Raw genomic sequence first — 6,000 nt, forward strand, 5'->3', positions numbered from 1 at the left:
CTTCTTCAATCTCCTCTCCCAACGTACGTATATTGGCTACTAAGCCGTTCAGCCTCATGCAGAAATCGTCAAGTTGCTCAGTGTCCTTCATAGTGAGGGCTTCAAACTCTGATTTAAGAGTCTGAACCTTCGCTTTTTTTACTTTATCTGCACCCAGATGTACTGTCTTGATGGCATCCCACGCCTCCTTTGAGGTTTTCTTGTCTGCAATTGACAACAACAGGTCCTCAGCAATTCCCTGGTAGATTATGGCCATTGCACGTTTATCTACCTTATCCTCGACAGCTGTTGTAGTTTCTTTAGGTTCTATCGCATCCCACACGCCGTGAGCTTGCATGAAAACCTTCATTTTTAGTGACCATGCTGTGTAGTTCGTTTTGTTGAGCATCGGAAAACTTAAACCAAATGAGCCCTCCTTTCCCTTGTTAGTTTCCATGAGTGTACAGACAGATTGTATGTATCAAGCTCTGATACCAGATATAAGTGTAGATATAGTAATATAAACTCACAATAAGCAAACGTGCTTGACTAATATTTCTGAATGGATAATAATTGAAGAGATGACTAAAATGAATACATGCTGAATGTTTAAAACAAGAGAAACTAACAACTATAAACCAGGAACTAAATACCTGATTTATCTCCATTACTCTCCTAGATAGACTCAACTACTAAGACCTATTCTAACTGCATATAACCACGTATACACAGCTGATTTATTATTAAAACAGAATTAATCATATTTAGCATTAAATTAATATTCCAAAAAACTCCCCCTTAATCTAAAATTGATTAAGGTCCTTGACTCCCAACAGCTGGCGCATCCTTTCAAACTTAACAATTGACATGGGCTTTGTAAGAATATCTGCTCGTTGTGCCTCTGTGTTCACATGTCTGATAACTATGGAACCTTTCTCTACACATTCTCGGATGAAGTGGTAGCGCACATCTATGTGTTTACTACGTCCGTGGAACACTGGATTTTTAGCAAGGTCATCTACATGCAAGATGTGTCGAGTGATGAACAACCATTGTACGCTAGAATGGTTTGCCGTTCTTCTTCCATAATTCCACACATTGCTCCTCCCTAAATAAAGACCAAGTACTCCATTTATGGGAAGCAAGTCTGGGCCAAAAAGTATATTAAGAGAAGTCGCCAGTCCACTTCTGATGATTAGTAAAAAAAACATCTGAACTAGCCTTTTTTTCACCTATTTATGTTAAAGTTGGTGGCTTGTGGTAAATGTTTCACCACTTTTTAATATTGAAAACTTGTATTTTTGAAGAAGATACATCATGTTGTTCAAATTTATTATCTTAAGAATTTTTTTCTAAAATAAATTGAATTAATTCTCATGTTGAAAGTACAAAGTTACTCAGTAATAGATTAAGCCATATAGAAAATGAGATATGATTAATAATATTTATAACTACAATAACATATAGAAATATTTTATTAATATTATAAATTAATATAATATTGCACCATACTACGACTCTTGTTCCCACCATGAATTCTAATTTAAAGATGCACATGAAAGGTTAACAATCATAAAAAAGATGGCCACAACATATTCTCTACATAATCAAAAATTTTACTTAATAAATAGATTTTAAAATCATAATCTAGACAACTGACGAATAACCACAGTCTATGTATCATATCCTAGTCTAGAACATTGTCAGAGTCTATGTATGAGAGTAAATTATCCGAGTCTCCAGATAAGTCCTAAGTCTATATATATTATCTAACGATAAAAATTAAGAAATTAATGATGTTTTGAAGGCAAATCTTAGAGATATCCTCGAATTATTTTATGTAAACAGAAAAAAAAATTTAGATAAAGTTGAAAGAAAGACATTCGAGGGAGCTTTTAATAGAAGTCAAAAATAGTGCGTGATTTCATGTAATTTATCGAACTTATGGTTTGATAGAAAAGAAGCTATAATAAATATTGTTAGTTAATACTTTATGTCATTCATTGTAATATTTTCCAAATTTATTCTAAATTTTGATTTAGTTTAAATAGAATAGCTATTGATGTTTTTGCCACTTTGATAGTTTTTTAATCCTAATTTATATAATACAAACAAGGTTAGACATTTTTTTTATGTTTTTTACAATAATATTAGAAGACTTAAAAAGAAAAAAGGCATGAAAGTTAGTTAACTTATGTCCATCATTTCTTGTACAAGTAATTCTACTAATGTTGCACAAATATCCCAATAATATACAAGTCAAGATGAAAATCAGTTATCTTACCTATTACACCGCCACATACCTCTAACTCACCCAGAATTGTGATTATCTACAAAAACATTTTTATTAAAAATAAAAAATAACGAAGATGCTCTTGACAACCGATAACAAATTTTGAAAATAAGATGGTTGTGTCCAAACTTGGAATGATGTAATAATGTGTGGACTTAGGAGCTCCGATGAAAAACTAGTAAAATTTTATTTTAGTTGTCCGTTATTTGATTATATGCGTGTATAGATATATCCGATGCAATTGTCGATTATTTGTGTGTGTGCATATTCATACGAACACACATAGACACGCACATATATATATAAATTTTCAAATTTTATTTTTTACTATTATTTCTGTATTTGTGCTTATGCATCTTGACTACTTAATTTTTGCATATGTTTGTATACCGTGTTTAGTATGGTTGTACCGATTTACTAGGTGTACCTAATCACCTTGTTTTAATCTTGACTAGTTCATTTTCTTTCAAGAAGCCTGAGACAAAACAATAAAAAACTATAGATGTCATTCAAGCTCCTGCAAATCAGAAATATCCAATTGTCAAATTTGTTTTGTTGAGGACACACAACGCGATTTGTACATTACACTATCTAACCCCTCGATATTTCCCAATCTTAAAACATTTTATTGAAAGGAGCCATAATAATTGACACCCTTATTGATTCTATTCCCCAAATTCATTTGGGCAGGAACACTAAAAACACAACTTTAACAACATAACTTTAGTCTTATTAAAACATAAAAACATTTATCGCTTCTGAATTTAGAATAGAGAAAACTTGTCTATTTCAAAACTCCGCATATACGGACATGTTAAAACATCTAGCTATTCTGAACATAGAATAGTGAAAGAAGTACTTGTATAATTATAAGTAATGAGTTTGATATGTAAAACATTTAACTATTTTGAAAGTAGAATTGACGAGGAATATATGCGTAAAGCTAAACATATTAACATGCAAAATATTTTACTATTATGATATTATAACAAGGGTAAAACACTTGCCTTTGGTCCTTAAAAATTATGCGCACTCGCATTTAACACAACAATCTCATTCTGACATCTGATGACAACATCATATTTTATTCCCTCAAGTCTCTTTATCTGCCACTCATGTCGTTGCTACAAACCCAACATGCATTACCATTCAAATATTTTCTTTTGACTTCAACGTTTGGTCATGATAGTCTAGAACGATCCGCATCTATAATTATAAGATACATCATTAATCATCTACACGATAATTACTCGACAAACTCCTTTTCTAACATTCTATCTTCTATCCATACGATAGTCCACACATAATTAAAATATTTAAGCTTAAGAATCTCAAATCATGTAGGCACATAATTCAAATAACACATAAACACATAATTCAAGCAACATGTAATTCAATTTTTCAATCGATTCAGTTTGGTATGTTTAAAATTGAAATCAAGCCAAGATACGACTTTTGGTAAATACGCCACATAGAGATGTTTACAAAATAAGCGACCATTCGACACAAAAAGATTTAGGTCTCGAAAGTATTTTTAATGGAAGCCGAATATTTTTCAGAGTCTAGATGCATTCGTTTTGTACTAAACAGACAAACAGTCTATTTATTATGAATAACATAAGAATAATTCAAATAATAATAATATTAATTGATTATTTAATGCCTTTATATATTTTTAAAAAGTCAAAATATTTTTGAAAATATTATTTGATTTAATTATAAATAATTCATTTACCTATTTATTAATAAAACAAATTATTTAAAAATTCAATCAACCCATTTAGATTAATAAATAATTAACTAGAATAAATTAGAAATTATTTAATCAAATTAATAAAGCAAACAATTTTTGGAATTTAAAAACAATTCAGTTTAATTATTAAAAAAATTAATTGAATAAAATATTAGATTTAAAAAAGAATTTCTAGAATTTTTAATAGATCATAATCCATAACTAGTTTTTTGGAAAATGTGTTTGTTTCTTATGGATCGAAACATTGTCAACTCCGAGTCACCGAGAACACAAGACCCACAGGTAAAACAACAGATTCTGACGAAGGTCGATAGTCCGGCGAGGCCCCAATTGGGACGAAAATAACTCGAATTCTATGATTTTTCAGTTGGGTTTCATTCTAAACTAAAAAAACTCGTTTTAATTCATAACATCACTAAACGATCAATCGATCGTAATTTTCGATAAAAAATTTGAACATCACGTTCGATTTTCGGCCAAACTCGACGCGACGGAAAATCTGAACTAACCTTGACGAAAATGAAGGTTAATATGCAAGCACACGACACCTGGAAGGCAGTGGAGCTTGCAGATCCAAAGGTTGCAGCTGAGGAAAAGAAAGATAGGTTGGCTTTGGCAGCCATCTATCAATCCATTCCGGAGGACATCTTATTGTCAGTGGCTGTTAAGAATACAACAAAAGAAATATGGGATGCCATCAAAATGATGTGCCTAGGTTCCGATCGCGTAAGACAGGCCAAGGTGCAGACCTTCAAGTCAGAGTTTGAGGTGCTTAGCATGAAGGAGACAGAAACTATCGGTGAGTTCTGTATGATGTTAAACGACCTGGTAAACAATATACGAGCGTTGGGTGAAATTGTTGAAAAAGGTTGTGTGGTGAAGAAGCTGTTGAGGGCTGTACCTTATAGGTTTCTGCAAATAACCTCTGCAATGGAGCAATTTGGAAAGTTGAATGAGATGTCAATAGAGGAGGCCGTGGGATCATTAAAGGCACATGAGGAAAAAACTCGTGGCCAAATAGAGAAGCTTGGAAATCAATTACTCTTGACTGAGGATGAGTGGACAAAGCGAGAAACAAATGGAGGGCAACTATTGTTAACCAAGGAGGAATGGTTAAAGAGAACAAGTACAGGAGGAACTGATAGTTCACAAAACCAGAAATTTCGAGGAGGGTCTCAGGGATTACATGGTGTGAGAGAAACAAATAAGGTAAAATGTTTTAATTATCACAACTATGGACATTTTGCTGCAACTTGTCGTAAACCACAACGAGGTAGGGAGACAAATCAAGAGGTGAACTTATCAGAAATCCATGATAATGAACCTGCTTTGCTTATGGTGAAACAAGAAAAAGTGGAAGAACGAACACTCTTGTTGAATGAGAAAGATGTTCGACCAAAGTTAAGCAAAGATTCTGAGATGCAAACTAAATCCAACTTGTTGTATTTGGATAACGGAGCTAGTAACCATATGACTGGGTTACGATCGAAGTTCAAGGAATTGGATGAAAGTATCACAGGTCAAGTGAAAATTGGGGATGGTTCGTTGGTTCATATGAAAAGGAAAGGCTGCTCATGAAGGTTAGAAGATCTGCAAATCGGCTTTACAAGATCATAATGGAATCAAACAAAGGTAGTTGCATGCTGTCAAAATTGAAAGATCCAGAGTGGTTATGGCACTTACGTCTTGGCCATGTAAATTTTCAGGCAATCAAACTAATGTCTAAAAATAACATGGCATATGGGATACCTAAATTGTTGAATCCAAAGGAGATGTGAACCGGCTGTTTGATGTCGAAGCAGGCAAGGGGATTGTTTCCGAGCAAGGCAAACTTTTCATGAAAAGAAACCATTGGAATTGATCCATTGTGATCTTTGTGATCCAATTACTCCAGCCACATTGGGAGTTAACAAATATTTTCTACTTCTTGTTGATGATTTTAGTATGATGTGGACCTATATGCTAAGAAGCAAAG

The sequence above is a fragment of the Apium graveolens genome, unplaced genomic scaffold (genome assembly GCF_009905375.1).
Source record: "Apium graveolens cultivar Ventura unplaced genomic scaffold, ASM990537v1 ctg1677, whole genome shotgun sequence".
Lineage (NCBI taxonomy): Eukaryota > Viridiplantae > Streptophyta > Magnoliopsida > Apiales > Apiaceae > Apium > Apium graveolens.